This window comes from Melanostigma gelatinosum (assembly GCF_949748355.1).
Source record: "Melanostigma gelatinosum genome assembly, chromosome: 10".
NCBI lineage: Eukaryota > Metazoa > Chordata > Actinopteri > Perciformes > Zoarcidae > Melanostigma > Melanostigma gelatinosum.
This window is the reverse complement of record NC_136643.1, coordinates 22,989,266-23,000,132: the sequence shown is the minus strand read 5'-3', so window position 1 is coordinate 23,000,132 and position 10,867 is coordinate 22,989,266.

Here is a 10,867-nt window from a genome sequence, read left to right as displayed (position 1 = left end):
GTACAGAGCATCCTTTAGGTTTAGACAAATAGCATATTGATTTTCATTTGTAGTGTGAAATGATCACGGAATCCCATGAAAAGACCAACCAAGGACAGTGTAACAGTGAGACTCACCGATGTGTTTTCAAATCGTTTTTGGACATCAATGGAGCTCTAAATGGCACAGAGGGATAAGATATATCAAGCTTTGATACACACACAATACTTTTTGTTTTGGTGGGATTTGTTGTGTCCTTTAATCTGTATAAAATGGTGGCTTTATTTCTGTGTATTTTTCAATAACATCAGCGATTTAACGGCTTCAGTTCCCGATCCAAAATGTCTGTCTGGTGTCAAGGTAAAGCAGTGAAAATATTCTAAATATAATGTACACTGATAACGGCATTATTGGGGAGGGCATTGGCGTAATTTACAGAAACTATTTGTCAAAACTCAACCACCGCGTTGGCTAACTTGTGAATGGAACTTTGCACCAAACGCGTGACTGCTTTCTGCAGTCTCTCTGTCTCTACTCGGCAGAAGCAGAACGTGGAGGTTTGTTACGAAGAATCTGCTCCTCTGGTTTTGTTCTCGCTCCACTTTACTGCTGTTCTGCGCGGGACCACTGCACGTTAAAAACGGATACACAGGAAGTACACGTCTCTGGGGTTGAGAGGATCTGAGTGTGTGCACTTGCAAGTACGTGTGTGTTTGCGTGCAGGCATGAGAGGGCCTGCAAGTCTGATGGAGTCACGGCTAATCCATGAAGTCTAAACGGATATCTGAGAGCAAGAGGGGAAAAGTCTCTGTTTACTGGCTGCATGCCTCTCTTGTCTCATGACAACAAATCCTGAAGCTGGAAGCACACAGACACACGCATCACAGAGCACCTGCATTCAGATGTTTTTCTCAGAACTGTTCCCCCAGAGCAGCAGTTCTTGGCCCTGCGGTTCACTCTGAATGAGCTTCTGTCAGTTGATATCGCGGTGTAAGTCTCATGTTTTAATTTGGCAGCTTCAGTTGATTATTTCACAATTTGAAACCCTCATTTGGGATTGTTTTTGGGCCTGTATATGCAATGTATTCCCCCCCCTCATTCAAAACAGAAAGGTTTGATGAATAATTAACCGGCTTTTCGAAGGAAAACGCATGAAAAAGGAGGAGTAACTACTAAACATAGTCCTGGAGCCAAGCTGATAACCTGGCCAAAACCTGGTCTTTACCAACCAAGAAAATATAGGCCTGGTTTGAAAAGACTCATGATGTCGACAAACATTAAACAGCATCAATATTACTTTACGTTCAGTTGATGTCTCGTGTTTGCCAATCCCATACGCACTGTCAATCAAGTTGGGAGTGAAGGCTGGTGTCCTAATTTTTGACACAGTTTCTTGAATACTCCCTTGGCAAAATTGGCGACGACCTACCTGTTTGCATGTTACATAAAGAAGTCAGTCGGTCAGAGCCCTTCGTGTCCCAGGAGGGCTGTTGAAAAGGTGGAGCAGCCCGCTAAGTGTTCTCCGTCTGCAACTGGAGGCCCTCTGTAACGGCACTTCGATAGCGATGAAGAGAGTTTAGCAGGCTGTTTTTGGCTGCTTTCCCTCATTCCAGTGATTCCTCAGTGCCTATGGGGCAGTGGCACGGGGAGAGGGCTGAAGCTTAGACCCCGCTTTACAGGGTCAGCCACTGCCCCAGGTGCACATGGGGAACCACTTACCTGCTCTCTCATTATTCCATATCTCCTTCTATCTCCGTCTCTGAAGTTTTGACTTTCTCTCGCACGCCGCCCGCCCGCCCGGGGCTGCTGATCTCATCCCACATGCAATATCCTGCACACGGCTCCGTGTGTTTGTGTGTAAATGAGTGTTAAGATCATCAGCTACACTGTGGTCTGCGCTCACTGTGTCCTGAAGCCTCCCTTTGATGCCGGTGTGTTATTCCTGTACGAGACATTATCCCCCGATTCTGAGCACTTGTACTGGCTAACTGTGTTTCCCCATCTGAACTCCAGAACCAGACCTGGTACACTCATCAAGCATCAGTTGTCTTTGGCAGCTGCTGTGACAATACTTTACCTGGTCAAGAGAAGAGAAAGTTATTCTGCACTGGCTGTAAATCACAACTATGGGACTTGTTTTGGGAGGCTTTTCGGTCCCAGCGGAGACCATTTTTGAGGCAAACACGCCTTTTTGTTTTTGCTCGCCCGTCCACATAAATCTCCTAAAATGACAGCCCCTTCTTTCATGTAGCTTACAATAAGGCTGGAGATCAATCATCCAAATGAAGACGGAATATGTGCAACATCAGTCGGTCCATTTGTACCCATCACAGATACCACGAACCAGCTCGAACGCTTTCCTCGAAAGAACTGAGAGCTTTGGTTAAAAACCGACAGGGAGAGATATTTAACTCTTCAAGTACGGGACCAGAGTTTCACTGTTGTCTCAGCCCAAATTCTCGCACAACGGAACAAAGCTAAACGTGACTGGTGTTGGGACGCCGTTGCCCAAAGGCCAGCGAGTGTGTGCGACTCAGGTGTGACTGAGCCGTGATGTGACCCTGCCCTGCTAATCCCCTTCTGATGAGATGATGACTCGTGTCACGTCAGGTCCAGTCACATCTCAGTCGCCGGTGCACAGCGTGTGTGACTGCCTACAGCAAAGGTGGGACTCCATCAAGACAGGGACGACTGCAGCACCGATGAAACGAGGGTGCAGCCTGACCTTTGGCCTAACCACTAGTGTGAATGGACAAACGGCTAACCAGGCAGTCACACATCCCTGAGACGGACTTAAGTGAAGGAGTTTATCATAACTTTGAAAAACCTTTCATCAGCGCTTACATATATGCACGGCATTACTTCGCTTTTTATTGCTGTCCATTTACCCGCGATCGCTGCAGGAAGGGAAAGCGTCCTCGCAAGTTGTCTGGGAGCTGCTTTTGCGGTGGTATGTCATCTCGGTGAATCCCCTCCTTTTGCTCAATATATCTGCTTTCTCCTCCTGGCCCCCCCCGCTCTCCGCCTCCCTTCCCACCCTTCCTCCCCGCCGCATATGGGATTCACATTTGGCCGCGTTGACCATTTCCTTAATGTGATATTGTGATACATTATCTGAAGCCATGTACTCCCTGTCACCACCCCTCATGTGGACACAAGCTGAGTAAGCCAAGGAAGGGTGGGCAGATTCTGTCCAGGTGAGTAATGGCCGTTTAATTTGACACTGTTCGCAGTGGTGATCATTTACAATGCCTGAAAGGCTATTCAAAATACCAAACTGTGCTGACGTGGGTCTCTCCCTCTCTTTCTCTCTAGGAGCCTGTTGCTGGTGTATACGTTTCCAACCTCTCCTGCTGCTGGCTGTAAATCGCTGCTATTGAAGGTGTGTGTGTGTGTGTGTGTGTGTGTGGGTGTGCGGGAACAGAAGGTGAGAAATTTGGGGGTCAGCTGAGGTCTTTCAGGTAATTGTGCTTCTTAAACTTTTGACCCACTAAGCTCTACTTAGTGTGGTGCTTGTTCCCCTTATTTCCCCCGAGAGTTTTGGCTCTGCATACCAGGACGTGTGTGTGTGGTTGTGTGTGTGTGTTTCTGATACAATGAGTGTCTGAACATATGCGGTCAGCCTCACACAGCTCATGTTATTCTTTTTCACCAATGTTGTCACGGCCCTCATTGTTCTCCCCACACGGTGTGACCGCTCTTCTGTAATGTAATCGGGCTATAAAGATATATTCGTTTGTCATGTACGAGAAAATACATCAGTTTGTCATGCTGTGCCCTCCCCAACCTGCTCCCCTCTTCTGGTCCGTGTGAGGCACGTTGAAAGAATGCATGCTCAGGCACCAGATGATGTGACTTATTTGTCTGTGTGTTCTTCTTTCCACGACTCAATTAGAGGATTACACACCTTTGCCATCAGTGTTAGTTTTTGACATCACTCATCTCATGCTGGTAACTCAAACTGTTTGGAATAAACCCACCAAAACCTGCAAACATTCCAGAGATGCTGAGAGGGAAGCAAAGCGGCTGACGTAATACTTTGCAATAACTTGGCAGCGGCCGTGCGCGGCGCCTCACATAAAAGGTATCGCTCATTGTCTCGGGGTCACAGTGATGCCTCCCTCGTTATTAGCCTCCCCGTTCATCATGCTTTGTCCCCTCTCTATCTTCGGGGTGTCTGTCTTCACGTTGAGCCACGTGAGAATGACGGATGAGGCCGCTACAGTTTGGATCTGCTCCGCTACGCTGCTGGGCTCTATCGCTGTTGTTTTCATCGTTTCCAATCATACAGGCACAGCACCGTCATATAATTGTTTACAGATGACGACAAATAATCCAAAATGAAATATCCACCGAGTGAGTAGTGTACTAACAGTTGACCCGCTGGGTCCTGTATATCTTTGAAAAAGTGAGTGATGAATGCATTGCTTCTTCTTTTTTTTCACTGTTTGAGAAATGACCTGTTAATTTGGATGTAATTCTGAACATTTGTAAAACTTTCATGATGAGTGAAGTTGAACATGCTGTAGGCTGCTTGCTTTTCTTATGATTCAACATGTATATAACTGTAACTTGCAGGTGGAGGATATCGTCACGGTCTCAACTGCATTAAAACTACTTAACGGCACAGATGCTCCCATCAGGAGACGATTGCTGAGCGGAGTTATTTAACTCCTCTCCTTTTTCTTTTTTCTCACTTCCTTCCCCTCACCCACCCCACCTGCACGCACCCCCACCCCTCATGTCATGGTTGGAGAAAGCGCGTGAAGAGGGAGGCCGCGGGGGCCATGTTGTTTTTAAATAAACCAAATCTGCTAACAGTTTTATAACCCTGACCTCGTAAAACCGGCTGCAGCTTTTGGTCAGCTCTCTCCTGATCGGACCAGCAGAGCCGTCCAGTGCTGGAATTCCCATTTGCTGCTGTGGAGCGTGTCGGTACGTCAGCGTGTGTGTGTGTGTGTGTGTGTGTGTGTGTGTGTGTGTGTGTGTGTGTGTGTGTAGGTGTGTGTGTGTGTGTGTGTGTGTGTGTGTGTGTGTGTGAAAGAAAGAGAGTGAGAGAAAGGGCGTATGATATATGATTGCTGTGTCACGATCCACATGTGACGACCGTCCTCACAGGCAGAGCATCCAGGCTGCTCCCTCTTTCTGGTGATTTCCCTGTTGAAGTGAGAGAGTGTGACTGTGGGACAGAAGAGAGAGAGAGAGAGAGAGAGGAGGTGAGAGGGAGGAGAGAATAGCGCTCAGACAATCTGTGTGTGTGAGAGAGGTAGAAACAGGAGGAGAGAGGAGCTGGCTGGGAAACAACAGTTGAACAACAAAGCCAGTATTGCGTGCAGGATCTCAGCCTCTCTCTGGATACCTCTGCTGTCTTTCTGCTGCCGGGGCGCTGAAGGTAAGACCGCCGGCCTCGGTGTCACAAGTCAGGATCAGCACAGCTAGGAGGATCCTGTCTTACTGTTTTTAATACCCAACTTGCTGAAGATATATTCTATTCTCGAGCTACTTTTTGACAGAAGAATTCAGAGGAAGCTGCTTGTGTGGGAAACAATGTGTTGCATGTTCATTTTACATTCATGCATTGTTACACAGCAGTACGTGCGTGATACACACAGAGTTTGAGCTTAACTTCTGCTCACTGGTCCTCGGCTGCACACATCCCGAAGCTCAGGTGCACGTTCCTCTTTTATTGCAGGTTTCTGCTCCGTGTGTGTCCAGAAACTGCAAGTGGTTGTGATTAGGAAACAGCGTGACACGATGTGTAATAGGAGGAAACATGTTTGTGTTGGCGCCGGTGGATTCGCTAATCAGGCAGTGACAGCGATGCTGGAAGGATATAGCGGAGCTCGCCCGACCTTGTGGGGAGTGTGTGTGTGTGTGTGTGTGTGTGTGTGTGTGTGTGTGTGTGTGTGTGTGTGTGTGTGTGTGCGCGTGTGCGTGTGTGCCGGAGCACGAGGTTAATAGCGGTGTGAATAACTTTGGATTTGTATGGATATGTGCTTTACAGGTGCGTGCCTTTATGTCCGTGAGTGTATGATTGACTTGGCCTGTTCTGTTGGACCCTGAGGCTGCTGGCTTATGCTAGAAGGAGATGATGACAGATGTAATAGGCTCTGTGGTAGGGAGGAGGAGGAGGAGACGAGCTACCACTTCCATCTAAGTCAGAAGGAAAGGCGTGTGTGTCTGTGTGTGTGTGTGTGTGTGTGAGAAAGAGAGCAGGAGAGAAGGTGTTTAAATGAAAAATGAAGTGGCTGCAAAAGAGTGGGGGATAATGAGAAGGATGTCCAAGTGGGAGGAAAAAAATACATCTGAGAAAGAGACAGGAACAGTGAACCCTTCGGAGGACAGGCAGTGCCAGAGAAGGACGCAATAAATAGGAGAAACAGAATGAAACTGAGATGTGTGAGAGGGGGAGGAAAGGGGGGAGAGAGAGGTGAGAGTAACAGAGAGTCTGACACAATAGGGAAAAAAAGGAGATCGAGACTGTGATGCAAACGTCACCTCCAGACATCCATCTCCACTTCCAGTGACACCAGATGAAAAACAGTTTTGCGCAGCGAGAAAAATGTTTTTTCACGTGCGCTGCTTCAGTCTGCATCCTCCGCCCGAACCAAAAGTCAAGTTCGGAGAGAGAGAGAGAGAGAGAGGAAGGCGAAGAAGTGGAGTGGGAAGTGTGTTTGAAACAACGCACGTTCAGCCAGGTGCAGATAGACAGCAGCAGATAGACAGCAATGCTCTGGCAGAGCATTGCGTGGTTGGTTTTGTGTCTCTGCTCTCATGTTTCATATTCTCACACATGCACACACACACACACACACACACACACACACACACACACACACAGGGGCCCATTGTGAGTGTGTTTATTTGGACAGTGTTGAAGCTTTCGATAGGCAGTTCACAATGTCTCACCGCCGCAGGAATGTGCTTCTGACAAATGGAGGCTCTGCACGAACCGCGGGGCCATCGAGGAGATCCTTTAACGCCGTCATGTGACAGATCTCTGCTGCCCGCAGAAACCTGCAGTCCAACGCGATAAAACAAACGCGCCCACGACACCTTCGTTCGCTCTTTTTGTCCGAGAGCGCCTTAGGCTTGCGGTTGAATGGAAGATTGATCCAGTTCCGTGCGCTAGTTTTAGCCTGCAGCTCGCCGGTTCCCACTGTTGTCTTATTTCTGACGAGGATGGAGAAAACAGAGGAGGCCGATTTAGGATTTAAAGTGCACGTGTGGCCCAGCAAGGTCATGGGGGTTCTGTTACTACGAAAGCACATGTAACACACACTGAACATTAGTCAGAAAGAAATAGAAATCCGAGAATATTCATACATATTTGTCATCTGTGTCTTCCCGCTCCGCTGCTTCCGAGAAGCCGAGATTGTAAAGCTAACACAAGCTTAGCTGCGGCTCACATGGCTGCCTGTCATTGGCTGCACACTGCGCTCAAATCCACACTGTTTGTCTTATCTTGACTGGGGGGGATATATTTAGTGGGGAGCTTAGCTTTTAGGAGGATGGCGCTTGGGGAGGGAGAGAGAGCGAGAGAGATTGTGTGTGCGTTTCAGGAGCTGGCGTCAGTAGACAGTGGAAGAGATTGGCACTCTGCATGCCAAACTGTGTGTGTGTACTGTATATGTGTGTGTGGCTGGAGGACAGGTCTGTGGGTCTGCCCCCCCCCCCCCCTACACACACACACACACTCCGGTCAGGAATCTGCCCTTTAGTTTATTAAAAGCTGGTGAAACAATGGAGGGTGGTGAGGTTGAGGAGGAGGGGAGCCACGGCAACGCACTGGAGCAAATCAGAAAGGAGTGTGATGATGTAGTTAGAAAGATGAAGAGAGGGAGGGGTAGAGATAGAGAGAGGTATTCATGATGGCTCAAAACATTATACTCCCCCCCCACCCCCTTCCGTACCTGTCATTCCCCCCTAATTCCCCCCTCCTCTGGTGTCCTTTGATGCACCTGTTTTCTGGGGGGCTCTACAACAGCCCCTGCCACCAGCAGACAGACCCGTGTCTGGACAACAACTGTGTACTCAGCTGCCGGCTGGCCCGGGGTGATGAAGTGCAGGGTCCCTCTGAAGATCGGGCTCCTCTGCCACGGCCCATGTGCCATCACACACCAGCATCCCAGCAATGTTTAGAGCCCCGGAGCGGCAGCACCAACGGACACACACACACACACACACACACACACACACAGACCCCCGTGTAATGTATCTGCATATACGTGTACATGTCTGAGAACAGAAACCCACAAGTGAGGTGGGCAGGGGATATTTATACATGCACCCCACTGCTAAGAACAAAACGTGGTGACGCGCATTGAGAAATTCTGTTCTGCACAGCATATGGCTGGAACAGTTGGGAGGCTTCATGGTGTCACTTCTCATAACAGACTCTGAGATGATGTCATTGTTTCACTTTTACCTCTTGAACAAAAGTCCTCATTATCACTTCTTTCTGCACCTCGGCTCTTTTGTGCATTGCTTCAGTGTGCTAGTTCCATCATTGCACTGTTCAAAATCCCAACTGTCCGATCCAAAGAGAAGTCTCCAAATGACTTGTTCTGTCTGGCCAACAGTCCAAAAAAAGAAGGCATTTCTTGCCTTTTAAAAGCTTGAAAAAATTAATGTTTGCGGTTAAATTAAATAAATAAAATATGAATTAGTTATCACAATAATTTTCAATTAAATTCCTGTTGATGAACATACATATATTGATGAATTTACTTATTATATCAGCGCTCAGAGCAACAAATATTGATTCAACTTTCACTGTTTTGTAAACGTCTTTCTGACGTTCCCGTTTCCCAGCGGGGGAAGAAGTATTCAGATCCTTTCCTTGAGTAAATGTAGCAATACAACAATTAAAAAAAAAACATTCCAGCCTTCAAAATATTATTCGAATGAAAGTACAAAAGTATTATCGGCAGAAAATACTTAAAGCATCAAAAGAAAAAGTAGATATTATGCTCTCGAATAGCCCTTGACGGTTGTTTAATTTATTGCATCAAATATTAATCTGCAAAGTAACTAATAATTATTGCTGTCCAATAATTGCAGTGGAATGAAATACAATATTTCTGTGTGTGTGGTGTGTGTGTGTGTGTGTGTGTGTGTGTGTGTGTGTGTGTGTGTGTGTGTGTGTGTGTGTGTGTGTGTGTGTGTGTGTGTGTGTGTGTGTGTGTGTGTGTGTGTGTGTGTGTGTGTGTGTGTGTCTGGGGGGGGGAGGAATCCCACCGTAGCCTCTAAGAGAGACATCACAATATCTGCTCTCCTTAAGCTTGGAATCATCTCATAACTCCCAAAGTCCTAAAGCTCCAAACCGGAGGGATTGTGGTGTGTAAGGAGGGATCGTGTTGTGGTTGTGCGGTTTTGGCTCCCCAGATATTCTGAACCCAGACTGGATCTTTTTTGCAGATACTGCAGGCCTTTCTTCAACGATCCAAAGCTGCTTCTACAAACACGAAGTTGAATTTGCTAAATTTGATTTGCTCTATGACATATATGTCTTTTAATAATAAGCAGTAAATGCAGACGTAGCGACGGGTCTCCACACTTAATATGTGTAGTTACATGTAATGCATGATGTTTAATAATTTCATCCGCCCCGTGGGGGCTTTGGCGCTCTAATTAGTTTTTGAGTACCAGGAACTCTGGTTTTTGGGTCGTTGGGCCAAATTAATAAAGTTGACAATGATGTCTTATTGCTCGCTTCAGCTTCAGTCTTTTAGCATGTGATCACGTACAGAATATGGCTATTAAGTGCATATTTAAGTCACCTGGAGACGGTTTATTCAATCAACTCAGTTGCTTTGCTGAGTTTAATCAGACAGCAAGCTATAGGGTATAAATCTGCGAGTGACAGTTGTCATTTCGGCGTCAAATTCAGCGATTGTGGATAATTAACGACAATGAAATATGTTTTTATTTGCAGCCCTTGTAGAATCGAACCTCTATTGGTCCAGGGTCTTGGTCTTTTATGGCGTTTCTGCACCAAAATCACAGCATCCAGTCCCCCTATCCCGCCCCATCCCTCCCCTCCGATAACAAAGGCACCAATCCGTTGTGATTGCTAATTCCTGGCTGTCTCGGCACTCCTCAGGCCTCTGCACAACAAAGCCCACTCTCTCTTCCTGTCTCGGTGGACCAGAATATCTCTTTCCCCACTTAAAGCAGCAACAGTGCAGCCACTGTTTCCACCGCACTGGGCTCTGAACATGGGACTGCTGTCACTGATGTCAGGCCAGCGGCAGAACCTGGACCACATAGACTTGACGAACCTAAAGTTATAACCATGACCTCACTCAGTTTCTTGTCCCAGACCGCCTGCGATCCCTGAATGTGTTTTAACAGAGATACGGTGGCTTCGCTTTCCCAAAAATTCCTCACCTCGTCAAACGGAAAGTGCCTTTCTCTGTGGAGTTCTACTGGATCATCAAGCGAAGTTATCTACTTCGATCGAGCTGAAATTTCACGTGTAATTCAGAATGAATCAACTTGTTGTTTCATGGAGCTCTGCTGCCAACAGAGCTGCTATTTGTTATAAAAACAGTCAAGCCCCGAGGTGACGTGGTGCGTTTTAATCCAACGCTCCCAGACACAGATCAGACCTCAGGGTTGCAACGGAGGCGTGTTGGGGATAAAGGAGGAAGCGATGGAAGCAGAAACATGGAGAGGATACGAGTAGAGGAGGAAGGCTGCACTTCTAAGTGGATCTCAAAGGGGATTTGTTTGTGTCGTTATATCAGAGAGACAACCTTGGGTTTGAGTGGACGATGTGGTCGACTCCAAACGATAGATCCAAGAAAGACACAGACCGTAACGATTCAGGGTTTGCTGTCATTATACGTGGATAAGAGGGGGGGGGGGGGGGGATGGGTGGATC